Raw genomic sequence first — 26,586 nt, 5'->3', positions numbered from 1 at the left:
GGATCTCGCTGAAAGAGATCGGGAGCTCGAGGATAGAAAGGGAGGGAAGAGGTGTCCTCTCCAGGACAATAGTTCTCTGTGGATGCTGCTACTTGGGGTCGTGAATCGTCACCGAGTCAGGAAGACCTGACCCAGCTCTGCTGTAGGATCCCACTGGAGACCCTCTGAGCACCAGTTCCCCTCGTGCCAGTGCCCGACAGTGGATTCTGGAATGATAACAGCCACATTAAACTTCAGTGCAAGGAAACGGCTTTAAATTCAAGTGGCAGCTTAGATGGAATTAAATGAGGGAAGCGATATCTCAGCCAGTGTAATTCCAGGCTACCTGTCGCCATCCGTGGCTTTACACTGCTTGGGCACCAGTTTTGCTCTCTTCTGCAATCTGCAGCTATGTAACGAGCACTTCAAAACTCAGCAGGCCCCATCAGCCCCTCCAGGTCTATCAACCAGACCCTTGGCCTTATCAGAGCTCTGCAGAGGGAGTAGCCGCCTTCCTCCTCCAGGCTTGTCATCTCTCCGGCAGTTTAAACGTGTAGCTCTCCAAACACAACGGCTCCAACAGCGCAATCTAATCGCTGTGGGAGCATGGCGATGGGGAGCAGATCCCTCCGGCAAACAGGGGCACAAAGGACTGGAGAGATGCTGGTTGTGGGGGTGAGCAGCCGGGCAGGGGCCGGGTGTTTGCTCGGCTCTGGGGGGGACCAGAGGTGTTGGGGTGCACACACGTGTGTGTGTATCTCTGTGGGTGAGAAGGAGGGGAGGAAAGACAGAAAGGGAATGGGATTCCAGTTTGCTGAAATCCCATTTCCCATACGCACAGTGATTTGCTGCGTTCAGTTTTTCTTAAGAAATCTTTTTCTCTGTGTGTGTATATAGATTTCAGTCCCCTAAAAGAGCCTTCCCCCTGCCCAGGATCAAACATTTAACTGTGAAAGATATTTACAGGGTCAAATGAAATTCCTAGCATTTGAGCCAGTGTCTCAGCACAACAGAGCACAGGCATCTCTGTCCAAGGGGCTCTGGGCTCTCTGCCGCAGGGGAAAATACGCAATAATATTTACCTTGCACAGACAAAAACTGTACGAACACAACCGTCCTCTCCTCTTCTGGGGCCCTTGCTGAAGACAGACAGCTCAGCAGTCTGGCAGTAATGGATGAATCTCAAAGGGCAATATTTCAGCTTATACAAGGGGATGGGGCTCCCTGCCAAGAGAGCTTCTACAATTTACATCAGGGAGGATTTGGCTGGAGATAAATCAGGTAGTCATTCCCCCGGAGGAGCTGCGGTACCAGCAGCGCTCACCTGTCTGCCCAGCATCAGAGCCAAACCCGTCCCCCCTCGGGCAGCTCCAGGTATGAATTGCACATTTGGGGTGCCCTGGGAGAAGTAGGCACTGACGGTGATGAGAGGCAACGGCCAACTCAGGCGTGCATAAACACTGGAAAAATAGGTGTTCGGCTGGAGTGCTTTCCCTTATAGAGGAGAAGGAAGGTGTCCTGCCAGGGGGGTGAATTGCCCCAAGTGCTCTGTGTTCAGCTCTCTGCTTTGCCTCTGTCTTCTTGTGCCATCAGTCTCTTGGTGTTGGTCTGCTGCCACCCAGCACCCCGTTAAGTATCCTGGGCTGTAGGTCCAGAAGTGAGCGGGACTTCCCGTGCTTGTCCTTTCTATGCAAGAGATAGGACGGAAAGGATGGCGAGCAGTGAGCGGTGGTTCCAGCTCCCCTTGCTCACATACCCCCCCGGCTGCCGTAGGGGAACACACACCATCGTTTTGGGGCTGGTGCAGGCTTGCTCTCCACTCCTGCTCCAGGACGAAGCTGGGAGGACTGGTGAGTCAGAGCTGTCTGCACCAGAGCTTGTCCTGGGACTGCTCTGATGGAGCTGCTTGTACGCAACCCTCCCTTACGGCCCTGCCTCCAGCTACAGCTGAGCCCCACTGGTTTGGTAGCAGAGACACATTTCCAGCTCCTGGCTGTCTGCATCTGTTCAGGAGGGGTATTTGCTCCTGAGTTTTTGCTCACGCGTCCACCACTTGTTGTAACACACAGGCTAGCAGGGCGCAAGCTGCAGCACTCTGGTGCAAACGCAGCCTGTGCTTCCCTCTCTTCCCTTCCACTAACTGGACCCCAGTGCTTTATCTGGGACTGCTGGATGGGGATGAAGCCCTGCCAAGCTGAGGGCAGGGCAGGCTTTACCCGATGCTCACAGGGAGGACTTCAGCAGCTGGAGATGGAGCTTCCTTTGCCTCTGCCCTGCATGCCTGTTAGCTTTGTTGCATAAATAAAAACCAATTTGCTCCTGGTTGTTTGTGTTTTGTTTTGATACTCAGTGCACCCACAGCATGCGGAGGAGGTACACATGTGGGGAGTTCACCTGCCTCCCAAGGAAGACCAATAAACCTTTAATCACTGCACTGGGAAAGAGCTCTCCTGTAAGTTGTTTTTGGTATACACATTACAGAAGAACATAATGGTACCCTCTTAGAAGAGAGCCCTGCCATAGATCCCATTCCAGATCTTGCAGGCTGTTTTAAAAAACAAGGAGGAAAAGGTATTTCAAGTTTTGTAGACCGCAACTTGATACATGGGGGATTAAGAGTTCAATCTGATGGCCTTGGTCTGGTTATCTGTTGCCTCTGGACAAGACTGGGAGTATCTCAAACACCTGAAGGGGACCAAGACATCAAACAGAAGGCTTTGGGCCATCTGCGTCCTTCTGGAGGCTGGAGGGACACTGAAGGCCATGTCCGATGGCACTAGATGCCCATGCATAAGCAACTGAATTGAGCCGTAGTAGGATGTCTTAAATCAAGTCACTGTCAGACAGAAAGACTGAGCCAAGATCTCCTACAACAAAGGCTTGTGCCTGTTTCTGTAAAGAGCGCTCACATTACTGGATACTGTACAGTATCAAAGGGTTTCTGGCCTAGGCTGCTATGAAAGCTCCTTGACAGATAAGAAAATATGTCTTTATATTTGCCATTTGATTGTGTAAGGAGACATTTTAATCAGCATTTGTCAGCCTGTCTGATATATAAATAGTATTTTATTCTGTTACTCTGCTCTTATCAGCATCCTACAGTCTGTTCGCTCACAAACAACAGTGATTATCTTTTCTAGAGGGAAACTGTGACTTTCTTAATTGGGGAAAATTCCTACTAAAGTTATGTTCTGTCAAAATCGATGGGTCCCAGACCAGGTGAGTGTCCTGGGGGAAGAAAAGGGGGCAGACACAGAAGTTTGTCAGAAGCTAAACTCAGAAACATGAGGACAGGGTGGTCCGTGTAAGGGGCCCAGGAGACAGCCACTGCATAGGAGCTTCCCAGGGGCTGCTGACCCCAAGGGTGTGAGTCTGGTGCAGCTGCAGGCTGAAGGGTCAGCTGCAGCAAAGAGGTTGAAGATGATGGCACTTGTGAGATAAAGAGGGAAGAAGCAGCCCTGGAGAACTGCTTTCAGCAAGCCTTTCCTCTCCCTCTGTCTGCTTTTGACCTGTGCAGAGAGTCTGTGCATCTCCCCATCCTGTCCCAGCACCTTTACCCATCTCCCCTCTGTCACCGGCACCTACAAATCCTACATCCACCAGGACAAGTGGATGAACAGTCCTGCTGGGATCTGCAGAGGGCCAGCTGATGCTTTTTCCACCCTAGGTAAATAGATGTTTTGATGCAGGAAGGCACTTTGGGGGTATGGTGACCTTGAATATGTTTTGTTCAGTAATTAGCTGGAGGCAGCTGTGCCTCCTGGAGAGGTGATGCGTTCTAGACTATGTCCTCACCGACTGTGTCCTAAAATAGTTCTGCCAATGGGGATCCAGCCACGATCATATGAGTGCTTTGTCTGCCCTGGGCCCTGCAACATGGAGGGAATGTTTGTACAATAAGTCGCTGCACATCCTTCAACTCAGATACACAAAGTCTGCGACACCTCAAGTTAAAACCAAGTAAGCTCCAAGCGGCCTTGTGGTTTGCAGTTTTCAGGTAGAATAAAGATTTATGATGTTCAGCTCTGTTGGTGCTGCCTACAAATTCCTCTTTGCTTTTCTTTCTGATACTTGCAGTGTGCCCAGGGCTGTTCCTGTGCTGCTGATGCTGAGGATGAATCTGGTTTGTGCTATGAAGTGTTGTAAGCAATGGGCACCTGCAGTTCAGTGCTTCAGCACAGAGATATAAACCTTCCGCAGTCTGAGGGATTTCTAAATTCCAACTATGTGCCTGGTGGCCCCCATTTCGGCAAAAACAAAGCCAGACACCAAAGCCACCTGTTTAGGAGCATTCAAAGCACAGTGCAAAACTCTAAGGCTGTGGCTTGATGTTATTTCTACTCCTTCTCCAACAGCTCAGTTAAAAGGCATTTTTGCAGAGGAAAATGTGACACTTAAAAGGTAACGTATTCTTTTCACCTTCCAGTTTCCAATTCAGTTTGTAACTTAGCCCCAGAAGCGATCAGGGCAGCTTTCCTTTCAGCCTAAAATCTCTTTTTCATGCACTGGATGTCAGTGCTCCCGAAAAGATTAAATAAGGCAGAGGTAATGTAGATTTAAAGGATTTTCCAGATGAAGTGCCAGAGCACTTTGAACTGAAGAAGAAAAGGGTTGCTGTGCGGGGACTAGTTGGTATGAGGGGAAGGTGCCATGGAGCATTATCCTGCACAGTGCGTGCGGGTAAACGTGCCACGTCCGTGGAGTCGTGGGATCTGGAAGAGCACCATTAACTCTGCACTGTGAGACGCTTGCAGCGTGCTGGCAAAAAAATGTGTAACGGGGCTGTGTGTCCAGTAATGGCCCTGGGGAATGGTCCTTCCCAAGAGGTATGAGGCCCGCTGTTCAGGATCGGGGAGCCGGAGGGACCTTGCTCAGCTGCCCTGGTGCTACTACATTGAGTGTGGTGGGTATACAACCATGAGCAACGCTGATGGGGGAGAGGGGACCTCAATCCCCCTTAGCATTTGCCCAGAGATCCGACTATGTGTCAAGTGCAAAACCCCTCCAAGGGGATGCTAGCATGGGAGGAAGAGCTGCAAGGCCGACGTACGTGCTCCCTGTGCCCGTTCAGTGGCTGTCTCAGCTAGGGAAGGGGTATCGGACCTCACCGGAGTCAAATGTTGCTGCCACCATCAGAAAAAAAGGCATCAAGAGCAACTTCTCCTGCTCGTCCTCTAAGAGTGAGACCCCACCCTGCTTTAGCTCTGAGGACATCTGGGCAAGAAGATGAGCTGCCACAAAGGATAAATTATTCCTGTTATCTCCAGATGGATCGGGTCTCCGACAGTATGATACCAGCCCTTCAGGAGGAAAGTTCAAGGGAGATCTGTGGAAGCACTCACTCTGTAATGCTCTCAGAAGGTGCAGTTAGATTCTCGCCACGGGCAGTGGGTGGAGGGAGAGGTAGGGGGAGGAACAAGGTTTAATAAAAATAATAATAATAATAATATTAAAAAAAATCCCCTTTGCATTTCAGTAGCAGCTCTTCCAACATTCCCAGACCAAATTAACTCATGAGAAATTCCTGGCAGGTCAGTATGAATTCCATAGATAGGTGAAAAGAGATTTGGAGGTAGAGTGAATAAACAGCTTCGAGTCATGCAAAATGGCACTGGAATGGGTAGAAAAAGAACCCAGGACTCCAGCTCCATTTATCCTCTCTGGCTGTGTTTTCCTTGTGCCATTTGACCTTCAGGAATACCATGTGCTCTGTGAGTTTTATATCTCTACTTGGCACATCTTTATTTCAAGAGCTACAAAGCAGCATGGAGAGCTGTCAGGAGACTGAAGCAATTTGGGTATCTAATGTCATTGAGCAGATACTCATCTCTGCCTGTTCAGGCTTGTTCACCCTTCGGGATACGTGGGTGTGTATGTGTGGGGCAGTATAGGATTATTTGGGAGCAGAAAGCAACATCAGAAATACAAGTCTTGACAACTCATGGGCTGATTTTCAGGTGCTCCGTACCTGCAGTTGGCTTGCTTCTTTCAGAGCCCTTTGTCACCCTCCTGGACAAACCTTCAGGGGCTGCTGACCTGGTGAACTCTGGTGAAAACCATTTATTTTAAAATCTGGCCATGGTTCGAATGGTGAGCTCTTGGGAAGTTTGAAACTGATGCATAGCCAGATCAAATACAAAGCCACTGGGCGTATGACAACCGATGTCCATATCCTGCTTCTGTAGACACATACAACATGGCTGTTGAGATAATCTTGGGTTCTTCTCATCAGTTCTGGGTGTCCATTTTTTTGTTTTTTTCTTTTATTAAGGAAGCATCCTGTGCTGTTTACCTGTTAGCGGCACTCTGTGCAATATTTCTGGGTATGCAGGCGTAAGCTTTTGCATAGTTTGTACAGCGCCTAGCACATCTGTCCCAGTCCTTAGTGGAGTAAATAGGATGGAGGCAGAACTGACAATAAGCACGTTGATGCTGAGCTCAGTCCTCCTCCACCACAGGCAGCTCTGCAACAGATGTCCAGTCCCAAAGCAGCCACTGAATAGCTATTCCACATGTCTTCACCTCCATGGGACAAAAACCGCTGCCCTGCTCCCTATAGCAAACTTCAGACTTACAGTCAAAGACTCAAAGCTTGCGTTGTAAGATGCAGGAGAGCTCAAGGGCTTCTTCAGTCATGACGTAGGAGAGAGAACGTTAAGTAAAATTCTCCCTCAACTCTACAAAAAGGGTCGCAGCCCTTACTGCAAACAAAAGGAAAGAGCACCACAGCTCCTGCCAGTCTGAGCTGGGGGAGATGGATTCCTGGTCCCAAATCTGGTGCCAGGACTAGCTCCGAGTGTGTGATCCAAGACAGTCATTGTGCTGGGAGTGTTTAACACCTCCAGGAGGACCAGCCCCTACGTCCTTCCCTGCCTCCCCTTTCTGGCTCTTGTCAGTCTCAGGTGCCTCTGAGGAAGGTGAGGAAACCCCAGCAAAAAAGGAGAAAGAAAAGCTCCTCCCAGGTTCTGCAGGCACCCATGAACAGCCTTGGGTGACCATCAGGGACATGACCCTAGCCGGTCCCTTCTTGGGCACACCAACAAATGGGGCATTCATGGATTTTTCATCATTTTGAGTCAGCAAGAGCTCGATTTTTAGAGTGCTAAGCATCAGCACCCACCAAAACCTCAGCCCCAAGCCTTCCAGGAATCACTGCCCCTTCTCAAGTGCAAAGCGGGTAGCCCCAGGCAGGCAACGCAGAGGGCAAAGGCCCAGTGCTTTTCAGATGTAGCCCTAAAAATTGCAGCACAGGTTGGATTTTACCACTCGCATGGGGCATTGCCTATGTCCTTTAGTACCCAGGATCAGACGGTCGCATCCTGCTTTCACTGTGTCCCCTCCCTGGACCCTTCATAAACACAGATGTTCCTTCTCCTCTGACAAAAATCATTCATGAAAAATTCAATGGGACAATTCTTCCCCCTCTTTCTCCCTCTCGTTTTTGTTGTATTCTTGACAAGCTTGAACTCCATAGGGGGGGAAAAGAAAAGAGCAGCCCAGCCCCTGGTTCTCCCCGCATCCTGCAGCAGTGCCCATTTTACATGGTACAAAGGTCATTTAGCATAGCATGAAGCCCTCAGCAAGTTGCACAAGGCAATTTCATCTGATCCGTGATGGAATTCCACTCAGCCAAAGTCCTTATTATTATGCATTTTTTACACATTAGGATTTTCCTTTTGTTGGCAGCCAGATCTCTTCATGAGGTGTTAAAAAGTGCAGAGGGGCTCTCTGCTCCACTTCGGGTAGCTAATCCTGCCTTTAAGGCTGGGATAACTGTTTCATTACAGGATGGGCTCAGCTTTAGAGCCACTGACGTTTGCTGACAAGGATCTCAGAAACCAGCACAAAACCTGTGGTGGAAGAAAACGCATCTTTGCTTCTTGCAGGACAACCGCATCCCAGCAAGGGCCATGAGACTAACTGTAATTTCTTCTCTTTTTCTTTATTTTTTTTTTTTTAAGTTCTAACCCCTAATTTTCTAAATGTTTTCCAAGCTGGCAAACATGTGATGACTCATTTGCACCTGTGAAAAGCAATCCTCCCAATTTGATGGATGATATGGCAAACCTTAAAAAATAAAGGTTAACCAGTAGAGTTAAATAAATAGATTCTCCCTCAGCACTGAATGGAGCAATGTCGCAGGCAGAGCAAGCATCTGCTTCGTGCCAATCATGGCCACATGTCTCCTGGGTAGTCAGAACAACCACTTTATTAAGTATCGTGGTCCTTCAAGTACTAATTAGACTATACCTGAATCTAAAAAAATACATAGTCTTTGTTCATAGCCCTTATAAAATAATATCAAGGTCTATTATAATGCTTCTGGCTGGAAAAATAAACAAACCCAGTCCTTCAGTCAGGGGGATATTTCAGTGATTTTAAACTGTTTTGACTTTATCAGAAAAGATGAATTAAAACAGGAACAGGTGCAGAGAAAAGCAACTAGGATGGAGCATAATCAGGGCCTGGAAAGCCTGTTTTATGAGAGAGGACTAAAAGAGATTGGCTTGTTAAGCCTAGCAAAATGAAGGGAACATGATTGCTGTCTATAAATACATCAGGGAAGTAAATACGAAGGAGGGAAAAGAGCTATTAAAGCAAAAGGCAGGGTTGGCACAAGAACAAATGGATATAAACTGGTCACTAATAAACATAGTCAGGAAATTAGAAGATGTTTTCCAGCCACCTGAGCAGTGCAGCTCTGAAACAGGCTTCCAGCAGCAGCGGAGGGAGCGAAGGCTGGGCTTAGCTCGTACCGTGCTTGAGCAGTTTCTGGCAGGGATGGCATGTCCTGAGAGCTGGGGACTGAATTCAGAGCCCTGGGAGATCCTTGCTCATCCCACCTTCATCTGTCAATGCAAGTATTTTGTAACAAGTGAGGGAAGAAGGAAAAAGGATGGAAAATTTTAACAATGCTGGCAGTTTGTTGGGAAAATCCTGCTTCTGGGGAAAATAATTTCTCAGGGAATAGAAATAACCAGTGACAAAATTGCAACCAGCAAGATAAGAACAGATAATGAAATGTGCCATAACAGTGAAACGATTTTTCTGGTTAATGTAAGAATCAGATAGCAGAGATGGGAATGGCCCTAAACTGTATTTCTTGATGACAGTATGAGTTTTCTTCCCTGAAATGTAACAAAATCCAGAAAAGCTATATAGGACAAGGTCCTGTAAGTCTGGAAAGGGACCGCCTCAGTTGTTAGCAATGAGCAGACAGCGTTTGGTAAGTTATGAAAGGATAAACTGAATTTAACTCTCTCTTCCTCCTACCTTCCTCATGACCAAAGTTGAAAACGTGGGCAAAGATGTCCTTTCGACACACTACCTAAGGAATATAGGGTAGGGGTAAATTAGCACAGCTATTTAATTCCCTTACTGAAAGTGCCTTTTTTCCCCTTTTGATTTAGACAAACTGAAAAGTTTAAGGGAATTCAGCAGTCTGGCACAGTCTCTCTGGCTGAAGCATATGAAATCCTTTAACAGGCTTTGGCTCAACAGAAACACACTGTTTTTGTTTTGTGAGTAAACCCCAAGTGTTATTCGGAGTCATCCTCTCACAAACGCAGACGCAGATGCAGAGCAGAGGGTTTTGGTCAAGCTGATTCTGTTCCCGCCTGAGCAAAAGGCTTTTGGTTAATGGGTTTTTAAGTGATCTGATGTTCAGTCGTCATCTTGTGAATGATGAGAGGAAAAAAAGCTCTCTGGTTCTGGTTTTATTTACAGACCAGGAGAACCTCTTGTACTCCATGGAGATACGGCAATACAGAGGGAAATAATGGGGAGGAGGTCTTGGTCCCATTCTCAGCAGCTCCTCTTCTGAGTCACTGGTGGCTCTGTAAAAGCAGTACAGTTTCCCTCAAGACATTGTTCCTATCCTGTTTTTCTGGTTTCTCAGGTACCTGTCCAACTCTTTTTTACAATTAAGAACATACTGGTCCCCCTTCAGTAGTAATAAAGGCAAAGACAGGTAATGCAAATAGTTACCAAACGACCAAAGGGACTAAACAAAGCATGACACCTCTGAATAGACAAGTAACCCCTGGTACTGTGACTGCAGCATATCAACGCAAGCATACATCAATATCAGTCAATACTGCAACATGAGCCAATACCATATGTACTTCAGCCACCCAAAAGCGTCCCAGGTGTCCATCCTGGTTACGTGACGCACCACGCTCTCTTCCCCCTCCCCATGATTCCGTTGTTAACTCAGGCAATGCCATGGAGAAATTACTCAGACCCAAGATTAGTAACCAGGTAGTAACCTAGCCCTTATGGTTCAAATGCAAGATCAAAGTTGGTTAGGAAGGCATGGGCAAGGAAGCTGCTGTGTTAAAACACAGTTACAGGTGCACGACAACCCAGCGCTAAGAAACATTTGCTAAGTGACATTTACTCAGAGACATTTACTGCACATGTGAGCAGGGATAATGCAGAAAGGACATATTCATTACCTGGGTAATGATTTTACTTAAGTATTTGCCTTCAGTGGATTCACTCCAGAAATGATTTTTGCCTTGTCCATATACACATACTATTATTTGCCCCTGTTCGCATTTATGAAACTCAGATCTGAAGTGAAACTTGAGAAAAAGCTAGGCAGAATATAGAGATGTGGTAATTGCCTTAAACTCTCTATTTGCTAAAAAGTGAGATATAAAAGCACTCTAACATGCTTACAGACTGGGTAGCTATCAGGAGGAAAAGCAGGACTGGTGTTACAGATCTGCAAGCTTGGTAAAGCCTCATTAATGTTTTGAGGGTTGAGGGGTTCAATGAAGGTGGTGCAGTAAAAGTGGCATGACAGTTGCTTAGTCCCATCAATCTCCCCAGCAATGTTTTTGAGTGAAAAATCATCCATGGTACGTACTATACAGAGAATAACTGCTTGATTAGTGAGTTTCCTGTTGAACAGGTGCACTGATAAAATGCCATATGAATCAATTAATGATTAGGCTGTTGCAGGAACACTTATTGATTTCGTTTGTAAAGTGCCTTTTCTTCTTGTCCCAGAAATGCCCTTGCTGCTTTTGTTTATCCTTTAAAGTGAAATTCTTTTAGAGAATGGAAACCCTCAAACCGCTCTTGAGCTTAGGCTGGTTGACTTCACATTACTTAGAGTTTCTATGACAATTCTGAAGTAAAAAAAAAAAAAAGCCGTCATCTAAAAATGGGACAGGGTGTGCAATTTCATTTAGAATGATGGAGAGAAGATGGGAAGAGTGGGAGGGAAGAAGAAGGAAGAAAGGAGAAACCTGGAGGGAAGGAAAACATATAAGGATGGATCAAAAGTGTCAAGTTCAGATCCAGTTCTGGAACCTGGCTGATATATGTCCCAGTCCAGCTTGGAATAACAGAGTTTCATGGTGTGAAGTTGCTACATATTGAAATGATGCTTTTGGGTTGGTCACAGACCCAGAGCCCAGTCACAAAATGCAGGTCAAGCTACAAGTTTGGCTTTCAAGTGTCCTCAGATTTGGGTATGGGTATGATTTTCACTACTGCCCCATGCCTATATGGACCTCCCTTCCTGCCAACACCTTTTTTGTCCTGTACTGAAGAAAGAGGGTCGTCCTCTTTCAGCCTTTATCCCATAGCCTTTTCTCTTACTTGAAGTCAGAAGGAGCCCACTGTAAAAAAGGACACGTTACTAACACCAGCCTGGCCAGACACCCATTGGTGGATAGGTGATGATCGACATATACCAAAGTCTATCTAAACAGCTTTTTTGAAGTGGTGCTACAGCAAAGGACTTGGGCCCTTGGCTTTAAGTTGAGGATGGCAGAAGTTGCACTGGCTTCACCTTTTTTGCAGATCACTCCCTGGTAATCACTTGTGGGCTATTTTCCACCTTTCAGAGCAAGCCTCCTGGGGTGGAGGATCCTCACTGCACTGGTTTGGGCATGAGCCTGACTCCACACAGGGGAATCACACCTTGCAAAGGTTCGGGGTGAGCACATCAGACAGAGCTGCAGCTACATCCAGCTCTGGTGTTAGCCCATGGCCAGCCTGCTGATATACCTGCCATGAAGGTATGCGGCTGCTCTGTCTTATTTCTGGCCTGGGAACTTGTGTAGGCTGTCCAGGCTGGAAGTCAGATGGAGGAACAGGGTAATGCCGCTTTGGGGTCTGTTCCTGCGAGATGCCAGCCTTACGTGGCATAAATGTCACATAGCTGCTGCAGTTACAGGGCTTCTTGCTTCACGTTTCAGGGGTTCTCGCTGTACCCAAACGACAATACGAGAAACAGGTGTCTTCTGGTTTGGATCTGACCTGAAAGCAAAACCAGACGGTATGTTCAGATCACCAGAGCTCAGAGGGCTTCAGCTCCACTTTTGATCTTTTTATTATTTATTTATTCCTCATATTCACTTAATCATTTCCACCAGATGTTAAAGACCCTTTGTGTCATCTGAAACTTACTGAAAACAAACTGAAATGTGGCTAATAAATACATATATGCGTAGTACTGCATCATGACTGCCTGCTCCTACATGATTATTGCAGGGACCCCAGATTTCATGCTGGTGAAATGTATTTAAACATGAATATCAATTTGAGACTTCAGTTCTGATCACACTAGATGACTCTTAACAACCATGACCAACCTCTCCTCAAATCATTACCATTCGTATAGCCACAAAAGGCAAACTTGATGAGAGAATGAGAAGCTAGTAGGGTCTCAGGCTAAGCATACAACAGTGGGATAGCTATAAATGAACCTTTTCAACCATAAATTACATGTGGCCAGTAATTCCCTTTTCTCCCTCTCTCCCTCCCTCCCCATCCTCCCCCTCCACTCTGAAAACCCTGGGACAAAGGCTTGCCTCTCTGAAGGATGCCTTTCTGGAGGATTAAGCAGCTTTTGTTGACAAAATACAAATTACAACTCCTTTGCTTGGTGTCCCGCCTTCTCAGCTGGGCTCCAGTCCCTGAGGGACAAGGCTCTATTACCCCTGCGTAGATGAAGAGCTCAGAATAGGCAGATGTAATTATTAACACCATTCAATGGGGTGTCTTTCTGAATTATCAATTAAAAATCTCTACTGTTTTTTCCTCGTACTAAATAGAAAGCTGATGGCAGTTAATCTATTGTGCAGCAGAGCTTTATATGCATATTTAAACAGTGTGCTTCTCTGCTTTTTTATTCCAGGGGCAGTGTAGGGTGAGAGGGACTCCCATGAGGTAGCACAAAGACCCCTGTCATTTGATTGAGAGAAGAGTCTTTGGAAAAATATTGTCGCCTTCCACCCTTGCAAACAGGTCCCGTGGAGATAGCCAAACAGGCCAGAGATGCCCGATATTGTGGAAGATGACAAATGAGCGTTCCCTGCTCATACACCAAAGTGCATCTAAACAGCTCTTTGGACGTGCTGCTATTAAAATGCAGAGTTCACGGGCAACAGACACATGAGCATGAAGTGAAAACAGAAATTAAGCGATGTGATTAAAACCAACAGCCACGCCGAGCCAGGCTGCCAAGAGCTGTCAGCTTTTGGCTGAGGGAGAAGGCTGATGCACCAGGTTTTGGGGAAGGGGCTGCGAGGATGGCTCAGGAGCAGGAGTTCATGGGTAGAGTTTTGTTAACTCTCCTGCTGACCTGCAAGTATGTCTCCAGCTCTCACAAAGATAAACTTCCTTGCAAACTTCCTGAGACAGCTTGTTTCAACTCTACTGAGAGCTTCAGAATTTCCATCAGTGCTACCGGGGTGTTGAGCTAGCACTTCTATTTGACAGCTCCAAAGCCCAGTCCTAGCATTTCCAAAAATACTAATTTTGTTCCCAGATCCCCTTTTTTTTTTTCTTGTGAGCAACTTCTCTCCAGTCATAGTGTTGGGCCCATTGCTTGCATAGAGCAAACTCCTGATTTATGGGTAAATTATATCAATTTTTTTCCATTTGTATGTGCTGTGTATGTTGCCTTTTTTTCATAACTGGGATTCCCACCAAATACACAAGTAGAGTGAGATACGTTTTTAAACACTGGAAAAGTGACATTATGCACAGCAGGAATTTCAGTTCAATAGCTTAAATTTCCAAAGTAGTGTCAACTAAAAAAGCACCCAAAGAAAGACAGAACAAACAAAATTTGGGACTATCTCTGGGTTTGGGAACTAGAGTTAAAAATGCTGTATTGGACAGAAAAAAATAATAGCTGCTAAGGAACTGGAAAGCATTTGGGGCTGGACATGTGCCTTCTGCAGTTTAGGAGCTTATTTTATTAGCTCTTAAGACCTAGAAGTAGCATTGAACTCTTGACATGTTGGATCACTTCCATCTATTGCCTAATACAACCCCTATTCTCTTTTCCTAGCTCTTCGGAGTCATGATTACCTAATAGCACGCAATACCTGGGATGTCAGGTTTTTTTCCTTTTTCTTTCTAATGATTTGACTCCCCTTGCCCCCAAAAGCTGGGTGACCATAATGGACCCTATTGCACATGCAAGTGTTTCCAAGCTGCATTGCTCTGCTCAAAAGCCTTTCTCCAAGATGAATAGCATTTGAACTTTGTCCAATTTTTCTTACGCGGTATGTGCCCTTTATTTACTCCGTCATGTATATCTCACTCCATTTAAAATATTCACAGTTTGTTTTCAGTGCTATCTGGCTGGCCTTCAGTCTGGGTTTAACAAATGTTAGACTCTATATTCACTTGCATATTTCAGGTTTGTCATGAACCAGAAGGGGAAAAAAAAAGAATTAAAAAAAAATTGCCAGCACCATGGTTTAAATAACATGTTCAGATCCTTTATTTTTTTGTTTTAAATGCCTTCATCTCTTGGCCTTATAAGGTGCAGACTGTCTCACACTGAACTCTAGCTGGGTGGCCTCAGTCAGCCAACAGCCCCGCAAGCTCATCCCATTAAAGTCATTATGTTTACTTCTTATTTCAACAAATCAACCTGGATTTTAAGGCAGGAAAAATTGAGGGAAGAAATCCTAGGTCCATTTCAGAGTTAAAGGGTGTGAAATTCAGTTGCCAAGAGATTGCAAAACGGGAGCTTTCTGCATTTGCTGCTAAAAATGCCTTTTTTTTGCCACTGGTGAGGGCTGTTCCTTTCCTTATAAGATCTAATGAACGAATCAGTTCATTGGCAAGACATTAAAAAGAGGGATTGCTGGCAACCAGAGCAATTTTGTATCTGAGCACCACCACTTAGAGCACCTCTTCGCCAGACCTGTGGTCCCACTCCCATCAGGGGAGTGTGTGCCTCCATGAATAACACCGATAACCTCACTGAAATGTTTTCACTGGTTGGGGAAACAGAGGCACAGACCCTTACTTCAACAGAAAGTTCCTGGACAAGTCAGGAGGCAGACTCCTGTGAGGAACTCTGCACTGGAGAAGGGCTCAAGGCCCATATCCACCAACAAGTAGCACGTCTCACGCTGCGAACACAACTTCACAACTTCACAATGCCACGTATCTCTGGTGCCATGTAGATGTAGTGAGACTGTGAATCTTCTCCCAGGAGTTTGTAGTCTACAAATCAGAAAGGACAAGAAACTGAAGACATCAGACCTTGACGCTAAAGGTGCCCATGCAAAGGAAGATGAGTGATTGGCTGTGTAAAGGGGAATGAAGTCATGAAAACAAACGTCGGTTCCTGGTAGAGTGCTCTGGTTACTGGGCTGGGCTCACCATCCTCCTTCTGTTACTGAGTGGCTATGCCATCAAGTCGCTTCATTTCCCCACAACACTGCCTACGTGCTCTCCAGAGCAGGGACGGGTTCCCAAGGGAGCCAGTCAAGAAAGGAGCCCTCGTCAGAATGGTCCCCAGGATCTCCTGGCTTGTAAAGAAAAAAACATGAGTGAACACTTGTGATGTGCTGGCGTAATTCCTTCAGAGCAGGACACAGCCCCAGCTACCTGTGATTTCCCTGGGGTGGCTACCGTATACCCAATTCCCCTCTTGTCCCCCCAGAAAAATAGGACAATAAAAGGAAGACTGAATGACAAGTTGACTTGATGAAGTGTCCAAGTACATTCCAGGGATACCGGGCACTACGAGGGCTTTTCAAATTCAGCCAGAGAGCAGCACAACAAGAACCAGTAAGAAGAAGCTTAGCCTGGAAGTTAAAGGCAGTCAAATTCACAGGGGAAATAAAGCATGTAAAAAAACCAATTAAAACAGCCAGGCTGATTAACCCTTAGCACAAACTATGGAGGGGAAGCAAGACATTTTCAAATCAATACTGAATGCCTTTCTGGAAGCCATGCTTTGATCTAAAGAAAAATAAAAGTGATTTGGCTCAACAGAAGGAAACCAGGGTGAAATTCCACAGGGGGGTGATTTCCAGAAGACTTCCCCAGCTGAGCAAATGGCTTTTCTTGAGTTTAACAGTCTCTTGAGCTCTTTATTATGGCATTTTATTTTTATAAGCTCAGTCCTATCAGTTGCATGGCAAGAAGTGTCAGCACTCGCCTGGCAGTTCACGGGAGGACTTCCATCCTTTTGTGTCTCACGAATGTCTCTGTGCACAGGGAGAAAGAAAAGGAGGGGAGGAGAGAGTGCTGGAGTGACTCACTCTGCAGAGCTGGAGAAAAGTCCCAGTAACCGTCTGGTGGAAGGCTGCACCCTGCCAATGCTCACAGCCACAAAGAATTGCTTAGCAAGCTCTTATGAGATGAAATACCAAAGCAGCAAATGCAAATGGGTGAGCTGGATAAACAAAAACATCCCCCAAATAAAAATATGGGAAAATGGATTCAGGCTGCTCCATCCCAGGGCTGTTGACTGCATTCCTCCCCAGCAGCAGGATCTGGCCTTGCTGCTGGAGGGGCTGCGGCCGAGCGGGAAGCTCCAGCCTGTGTTTGAAGAGGCTTCGCAGCCACACTGTAGCTGGGGGGAATGTGCTCATGTACCAGCTCAAAGACAGTACAAGTCCCAGCACTTCTGCAGCCCCCAGTGAATATTGATGTGCTGTTTGTAGCCGTATTAAGAGCCATGACCTCATGCCTCTGCCCTGTGGAGGAGCTGCCCATCATTCACCCATTTGACACCTAAGTTAACAGATAGATGGTTTGCCTGAGGTCCTTGCGGGCAGAAGTAGGAGCTGAGCAAAGGTCTGACCCTCCATAGCCAGACTCATCCGCTTTGTCCCACAGCTCTCAGAAAGCATGGGCTGAATTTGCTGCCTCAGGAGCCCTGTGCTGGACTTTTCTTCTGGTTTTGGGCCATATTCACGCTGCATACAGACTGATGAATCTCTCTCTGCGATTGCCACAGAAGAGCTAATTCTTCAGCTTGTGTTTGTAGATGAGGTGGTGCCTGTTTCCTCTGTGTAGAGGCACCAAGCACAGGCATCGCTCCGACTGTCTGCAGGTCGCTCACTGATATAGGGAAGCGTATCCCGAATCACAGTGCTTGGTACCCTATTGCATCCTGCAAGTAATTGTGTAAGCATATACGCCTGTGTCGTCCTGTGCTGGTGAGGACACTGGGGACAGATGCTACCTGCACCATAACTCAAGGAACAGGTACTTACAGTGGAAGAACTGGAAGGCTACAGGTTTAAACCTAGTTACAGACTCATATAAGTGGTAAAAGGAAACAGATTTCAGAGATCTTGAAGTATTCGTTGTGGGTATTTTATATACATCACAAAATCTCAGCTTTCCTGTGCAAGGATGCTGTGCTAGCCTTTGGTTTATCATTGCCACTGTAGTGTGAGCTCTTCCTTTAAGACCTGGGCTTGGGACTCAGCTGCTAGGTGGGTATAAGTGATGATTTAGTCTCAGTGTCTCTGGGTGCTCTGAAAGCACCAGAACTTGATTTCCTACAGTAACCTTCCAAACAGCAAGGCTCAGAGGCATATAACATTGATCCTGCTCCAAGAGCAGGATGGCTCTGAGGATGACACACTCCAGCCAAATCTTTCACTTGGGAGAACCAGTTTGAATCCAGACTGCTTTATTTGGGATTGAATCCCATCTGCTTGGGCTTGGGGACCCTTCCCTTTTGTAGGAAGGGGAGTTTGCTGCAGCCTCAGTCCTGCTGGGAACCCGCTCCACATGCTGCTGTTTACATGGCAGCTTTAGGATTCAGACTTCACCGCTGCTTGAGGTGAATCCAGGTTGTGCATTCTTCATTGCAGTCATTGCGTCCCAGGTTTGCAAGCCAGGCACATCATTGCATTACACCAGTACAGTGGTGTAAGCAATTGGGGATGCTTCTGGGAATGCTCCCAGAACTTGCTGCTGTTAAGACACAGGGGTTTTTTAATATGCACAGACAGGTCTGTGTTTATACACTCCCTCCTGTAACAGAGGCACATGTATAAACCAGTGTCCTGCCTGTGCAACTAACTCCAGACCAGATTTTCCCCAGATCAGCTGAGCATTTTGGAGTACCACTAACATCCAAACCACAATGGTCTAACCACTGAGCCAGGCCTTCAGGTCCAAGGGACTTGCTCAGAAGTTTTGACATCTCACTGTAAAAGTCATGCCTTTAAGATCTGAATCACTGTCTGACCCTCAGCCTCACACATAGGAATATTTCTCTGTAATGTTAATGCCTAGAAGTTCCTTATTATTTTTTTTTTAACTGAAAGCTGAATTTTCATACACATCTCTTTATTCTAGGTGGTGGACCTTTAGCAAAAACACAGAACATTGAGAGACCTGTAGTAAGACCATGACATTTTTGTCTGCACGTATCTGGGTAAGCAGCTGACTAAACCAAAATCACTAGTCTCTATGAATTTTTTATGACTGTTTTCCTATGGGCAACTACACAAGAATTCACCTTTTAATGAAAACAAAAATACAAGTAGCTGTTGCAAAGAAGAGGATGAGAATATGAGCCATGATGCTTTAATCCTTAGAATTCAAAATAGTTAAAGTCTGTTGCTAAATTCTCAAACATCTCATGAATTTTTAAGATGATCTCAGGATTTTGAAAAGCTTCATCTATGATTTTTCAACTATGGAGTAGGTAACTTGTGGACTCTGAAAATACCCAGGTTACAACAGCACCCAAATGAGCACATTAAACATGTTTTCTTGCTATTGCATTCAGTGGTTTCCTTTGCATACACACATGTTTTTTTCAAAATCAGACCATTCATGTCAAAGAGATTGGAGACAGAAAACAACTTTCAGCATGGGTGATGGAAAAACGACTATGCTAACACTGCCAGCATTTGCCACTTCTGTTTCCAAGTGACTGAGACTTTCCAGAGACAGACAGTACCTTGCGCTGCAGAGAAACAGCTTCTTTATCCAGGCAGCTTATGTGGTAAATTGAAAAGAATAGTTATATTGCCTAGAAGGCTGCAGATCAAGTGACACAAGCCTTGACGATGCAGGTCCTCTCCCATCTACCCTCGCATCAAGGACCTGAGATGATTTTTCTCCTCCTCATAAATGGTTTGCTATTTCACCGGTGCTCGTGTGTGTACAACCGAGCACAGGCAAGCTTGTAATCATCTAGTGTCGCATTTGGGAACTGTACTCCTCCATCAGCTTGGTTTTTAATTTAGAGGGCAGGCTGTTTTGTTTATGATTTATCCTAGGCAATTTCCAAACTCTTAAGTGTCCTGAACTCTTCCTAGGAGGCACTTTGCATGATATTTACTAAAGCAGATTGGCCAAGGTCAGGCAAACATTATTACTGTAGCTGCATATGCATATTTTTCATTAGAAAAGAAAAATATCTGCTTTCCTATCATTAAATCTTGCATGATTACATGTTGGTAATCTATTGGCTGGAGGGGTGCTTGCCATTTGTCATTTCATGCTTGTCTTTAATAGTTTGGGCAATATGACACAGCGAACTTTTGTCTAATCCTCACTAGCAGAGTGGGGCAAGGAGGGGTGAGGGGTTGGTGCAGCCTCCTTTGACTCCTCCAGAACATCTTGGCATTGAAAATGACAGAGGGCTTTTCAAAATTCAGGGCTGACTGTTGCGGTCCTGTGGAAGTGAAGCCACGTGGTTTCAGCAGGGCTTTCTTCTTTCCAACGTCTGTAGGTTGAGTTAAGGTTACACTCCAGAAACCAAGTTGTGCATAGAAGTGTAGAACAGTTTCGGCCATTGGGATGCCTTTAGTTTGGGCTCACACTGGGTATCACGCTTGGAAAAACAGGAATCTTTACAGCCAGGCTCAGCTTTCCAGCAGAAAATTGAATCAGATGGTACAAGTTTGGAGTAAATTGCGGTAGCAGCAAGGACCCCACAGCAAGAGCTTTGGTGACAGCATATGAACTCTCCTGGGACTGTGCTATTTACTCACAGTGCCATTGCTAAAGTCAGCGTCACCGTATTGTCAGTGCTGTTGTTAACAGCCTGCCTAGATTGAGCTATCATGACTGCAGTCACGCGTTTTGCTGAGTAGACAGTCCCAAATTCACTTCCTGTGGATAAGACAGAAAGAGTAGTTTATAAACACACAGGGATCAGTGCTCCACCTAAAAGGAGAAACATCCTTTTTCCTGAAAATAATACAGCCTCATCGCTCACACACATTTACAGTTATTATAGCGTAGTATGAATAAAGCATTATAAGAGCGCAAGAACATAAGAATTATTGTATAAAGACCCTGGTAGCCCACTATCTTGTTTCCAAGCCTTGGCCAGTACCAGATGACTAACAAAGAACATAGGAAAAGGGTAGGCATACAACAGGATTCAACAATTTGTGCTTCAGAGAATTCCTCGGCCTGGTTGCATCTTTGCAAATAGGTAACGCTAGAATAGTCACAAATGGATGGTGGGGTGGGGGAAACGGACTTCCAATTGCTAAAAAAGTCAAAAGTGATTTGACCCCGATGAGTGACGTGGTGAAGAATATAGGTACAATGTCAAGGAAAACCAAGGTGGGTTGTGGGTGTAGCTGAGGATCTGCAACAGAGGCAGAACATTGCCATGCACTGCTGGGTAGGGGAGATGGCACCAAGGGAAGAGCAGCAGCCCGGCAGGACATCTCCTGCAGCCTCAGGAGACAGCTCTGCGAGGGAGTAAGGTCTAAGTGAACCAGTGGAAAAATTGTGTTGCGTTTAATTTGAGTTTGACAGTCCTTCTCCTTTTCAAATCACTGCAGAGTACCGTATGAGGAACCTCGACCATTTAGGCAAATGTAATTGAGTTGCTTCTTGGACTCGGTGATCTTCCGCCTTAAGATTGTCAGCTTTAAACTCAAGTATGTTGGCCCATTTTTTTAATTGCATCTGTTGGTCCAGGCCTCCAGTCCTTGTCTCTAAACAACATTACTAAGAGCTGGTGAAAAGCATTGATCCTCCCCGGTTGTCCGTAGCTCTAGCCATATACGATCAGATGAGCCAAAATAAACACAAACTGGGCAACTTTTCCAAGAATAAAAACACCTCATTTGTTGAACCTCCAGGTCTCAAAGACACTTTGTCCATTTTTACTTCAAACTTTCCAGAAAGAAAAGCTTGTTCTTCCAGAAGATCATGGATGTAAAATTCCAGATGGATTGTTGCAGACTTCAAAAATTAGGGAAAAAAATTGTCTGAGACTGGGAAAATACTGTAATGTGAATACTGTTTTGGACTACTGTCTCTCCTCAAAATACTCCCCAGTATAGCAGTGGTAGGCAATATGATGTATTTGGTAGTTTGAACAAACCTGCAAAGTGATGGCATTTTCAGGATTTAAATGATACAAATTGCATTTCAGTGTAATAGAAACACTGAATGCATTATGGCACATTTAAATAAAACATTTTACGGAGTATTAAATGAGGAAGCATTCAGCTGGTTTTGGCTGGAGATTGAGAGGCATGCATTTAGAAAACCTGAGCTTTTTCACACACTGTAATATTATTTATTTGGCAAGAGACTCTCTAAGCCCTCATTAGTAAGATTGCTGATTTGGCAGCAGTGAAATGCGTCTGTTTATGAGTAAATCCTCACATTATCTTCCTCTGCTCTTCTTTTTTGCCCTTTTCCATTAAGTATTTCTCTTTGGAGCCATCCCATCGCTGCTTTCCTCTGATAACCCGTTGGCCCTTCTAAATGCAGGACTTCCTGCAGGTGACGAATGGCTCCTTCCAAAGGTCACTAGCTACACAAAGCTTTGAAACCAGCCATGCTAAGATGCCCATCTCCTTTCCCTTTCTAGTGATTTAGAATTTCAGGCAACAGTCAAGCCAAGACTAGCATCTGACACTTGTGTGTGGGAGGAGGTTTTCCCCAGGGGTGATGTATAAAATTTACTTGGGTTTTTTTTTTTTGAGATCTTTAACAGTCCATGTTCCTCATTGTGACGAATGTTTCTGCCAAAGTTTGACATTTGGGTTCTGTGTTCAAGGGTATAAAATGAACTGTTATTTGCTTTGCCCACCTATGAGAGTACTGCATCAGGAAACTCACCCACACGTGAAATCTGGATCTCTTTGATGGCAGTGTGCCGTGGGTTTAGTCTTTCCTTCACTTCCCTCCACTTTGGTCGCATAAGCAGAAAGCTGGTAGGGGTGAAATGTATCTGTCAAAAAGCTTTTGAGAGGGATATTCTTCCTCCTAGAGCAACACTGTAGGATTCAAACGTGTGCAGTTTAGGAGCACTGTTTACTCTTCCACTCTGTGTGAAACCTATAAGGCTGTAAGGATAATTGATCTAAAAACTAAGTCTAGTCCATGCCAGCTAATGTGAATTAGCAGTCACTAATGTATGAATGTGGGAGAGGGGGAAAGGAAAGGTCATTTTGACCCATTCTACACCAAAAGCTTGGAGTCTGTTCAGAAAAACTCCTGCCTACCAAGACCCACTAAAAACAGTGCTTTGATCTCTGTACAATGCACTCAATTAGAGGGAGGGAATTCTCAAACAAAAGCTTTTTTAAATTTCCTTTAGAATGAATAATTTTGAAGGGTGGTGGAGGATGGCGGCAACAATTGAAGGAAATCATCGCTCACTATTTGCCCAGACGTTTTGCTAAAACATAAAAAGCCATGAGGAAGCACCTTTTGCAGGGTGGGTGCAGGTATGAAACTATTCAGTGCGTGCTGAGGTCTGTGTGTGATGTGGAAGATGACATATAGCCATATGTACATGGCTTTATACAGCCCTTGTCTCAAAGTGCTTCACCCCATGGACCTTGCTTTCACCAGCAAAGTTAAGACATGTAAGAAGTGACCTCAGCTAGAAACCAGAGTGGTTCTTCCTCAAAATGCGTTCACCTACCATAAGTCTCAGGTTAGCTACGAAGAGAGGCAGAGCCAGAAATACAGATCACATCCCTGCGCATGGCATCATGTCCATCAGCCTGCTCTAGTGCCCTGAGCCCCAGGTCTGGGCTCATCTGATGCTCTCCTAATGTTGTGAGTAGCCTTGCTTTGCAGCCTGGACCACGGGGGACACAGCAGACCGGGATTATCCTCATAGCTCATCCTTGTTTTTCTTAATTCCTATTTATATGCTGCCTCACTCTGACTCTTTCTCATTTCAACTATGCCAGTTTCAATACCCAGTTGACCACAGCCCTGTGGAAGTAAGTTTTTCCTTTCTTTTCTTCCTGTCTTTTGACAGTATCCAGTAATTTTGACAGCCGTAGATTAAGTTAAACATGAACCATGGGACTGTGGCCTGGCCAGTGTTGTCAGTCGCTGCAGGCAGCTGTCACCCAGTTGCTGCAGGCAGGGTGACAGTGACACACCACTGTCCTGATCTGGCAACATTTCACAGCAGGATAAAGGCTGGAACAGTGCTGGCGATGACAAAATCAGTCCATATGGGTTTAACAGCATTTTCCATACGGGAGATTAAAATCAACATGCTGAAAGGGAGGGGGAATCTCTTCAGAATGAGTGCACGGAGTTCAGATTAAGGTTTTGGCTGAAGAGACTTGCATGCAAGTGAAATGATGGTTACTGGAATCAAGCTCGGGACAGGAGCAAGCCTATGGAGATACATGGCGTCCATGTCAAGTCTTTTCAGAGAGTGAGTTACAGATAAGCCTGTGGAAAATGTTGTTTATGAGCAATGAAAATGCTTCCAGGGAAATGTAGGTCTTAGCAATCCACCTACAGCTCATGCAAGGCATTGGATTTCTGTGAGAAAGTCTGGGTGTGAGGAGCAGACTGGTGGTGGTGTTAATGGGGAACAGTGTGACAGTTCTCCTTCCACCCAGCAGCTCGGAAAGGGAAAGACATGATCTGGCACTTGCTGTCTTTCGGGACACGAGAAGGTTGGGAACACAAAACTCAGCTGGTATTAGTTGCTGAGCTTTGTAGCATTTTAAAACCAAATCTGAATGCAATCTGTAACTGATTTCCTGTATGTTTGTAAGTCCTGCCAGCTTTTGAAACGTCCCTGCTCTCAGAGTGTGGTTAGACACTAAGTCAAGACAAGGACCAGAAGAGGACATGCAGATGGACTGCAGGTAGAGGTGGTTGTAAGCAAATTCATGAAGGACCTGCCTTGATCCCTCCTGACTCAAGACATTTGGCACTGGGAACCTCAGCTTTCCCTCCGGTCACAGAGAAAGTATGGCACTTCCAGGGTCATGACCATGACATCTCAGTTGGCCTCTGCGGGTATCTCCTTAGGTCAGCTTGCTGAGGTGCTCAAAGTTGAGATGCATATGAGCCTTCGCTGCTGGGAGGAATGTTCCTAAGGGCAAAGCTCCCCAAGCTGGAGGGGCCCATGTAAGTGGTCATTGTATCAAGTGAGAAAGGAGGTAAATACCAGAAAATGTGATACAAATAAGTTGCTGGGAGACATCCTAAGGTGTTTCCCCAAACTCACAGCACAAAAGCACTGTGGCTTTCAGAGGAACTGGTGTAAGTATGAAAGGAAACACTGTCCCCTGGTACCACACGAAGGCATGAGGCACTCACTGCTGCAGGGAGCTGCTTAGCCATATTCAAAAAAGTATATTCCTAGCAATAAGGAGGATACCCATGAGCAAGTTACACATCATAACAGCACATACATTTGAAGAGCTAGTACACCTTCTGGTTCAGAACTGAAGTAATTCCTTAACTATTTCAGTGCAGGTTAGGTATTCTGAGAGAGAAGATTTCAAATTTGCCTGCAGTCATGATTTAATGCAGTTATCTCAAGTATTTGCCACTGGCTACTGTCAGAGTCAAGATACTGGATTAGATCAGCTTTGGGTCTTTTCTAAAATGTCAGCTTCTGTATTCTGAGGATGGGGGAAGACAATCTGTAGATCTGCAAATGAGATATGCAGAAGATAAATACAATTTTCATGTCTTTCCCTTACGCCTCACTGACTTCTCTAATGTGGCATGAAGAACAAAGGGTATCCAAACCTATTCAGTGTTTCAAAGGCCAGCTGCCTCTGCTGTCTGAGAGGGGCTAAAGAAAGTTGTAACCAGTATTTGGATCTTGCGCTTCTGTTGAGAGGTGATTTTACCAAACGACGCATTTCAAAGCCAGACACCGTCTTGCTTCAAGTGGAATTTCATCCATCCCACAAAGGTGTGCTCTGACCTCCTCAGGTCCTCCCATCACCTGTATCACACCTGTATCACCTCTATTACCTGGGCAAGTGGGATTCTGATACCTTCTACAAAGCTGTAATAGAGACACATTTTCCCTAAGGACTTTAGTCCCTTAAGGTCTGTCCATCCATGAAAGGGCCCCAAACCACTAACTTTTATTTATATCCTTGAGCAGCTACCCACCACTCCAAGAAAAACAAAGGGTTCTAGCTCCACAAAGCTTACAGTCCCTGCTTTAATGATTTTCTTAGGCTTTGGATGAGGGGCACAATCAGCATCAAAATAAGAAGTTAAAGAAACAAATGCTAACAGGTTAAAACAACAACAACCCACAAGAACATAAACAGAACCTGACTCTGGTTTTTTTTTTTGAAGTGCAAGAGACTCAAATAATTTATAATGGATGGAGTTCTTTTGATCTCTGCACTATCCACTTAAACTTTTCCATACAGTTGCTCAACCATGCAGGGCATAAGGTTAAAGGAAGAAGATTTCCATGGTCAGATGGAGCAACAAGTTTTTTGTCTTTGAGTGTTAATTCTTTTTACACAAAAGTGATGACAGCAAGTATACAAAAATGCACCAGCGCATGAGTTTCCCTCTCCAATCTTTGATAGATGACATGTGTGCATATACCCCAGCTGTTACGTAAATAAAGCTGCATGTATACGATATGTCAGAGACAGCACAGGCCAAACTATGAGGCAACTACTTAAGATGCATAGGCTAAAATCCATATCTCGTCTCCAAAAATCCTAAAACAAATGAAAGTGACCCAACCCAAAACACACAGCAGCCTCCTTCCAAACCATAGGAAGATCAAGGTTCAAACTGACACTTTTGGTTTTTATGGGGCATCTGTTTCCCCAGTCCAGTCCCAGTACTTTCTAACCGGCACCCTAACTGGGAAGGGGGCTTTGGGACTCTTTCTTATCCCCAGGGGAAATCTAACCTGTGCAGTAATTCTGTTTGTGCTTACATATGCTGGCTTTGGGACCTGTCCTTATGATGGGACAAAGCAGAGTTATGAACGTAGAATCATTTGTAACCCAGACAGGTTAGGGCATGCCAAAGTTGCTGTTGAAGAGTGAGATAGGGAACAGCACAAAGTTTACCCACTTACAGCGACTGGGTTTAGCAGCCAGCCGGGGAGCTTTACGGCGGAGT

This window comes from Buteo buteo, chromosome 1 (genome assembly GCF_964188355.1).
Source record: "Buteo buteo chromosome 1, bButBut1.hap1.1, whole genome shotgun sequence".
In the NCBI taxonomy this organism is placed as follows: domain Eukaryota; kingdom Metazoa; phylum Chordata; class Aves; order Accipitriformes; family Accipitridae; genus Buteo; species Buteo buteo.
Note: the sequence above shows the minus strand (reverse complement) of the source record.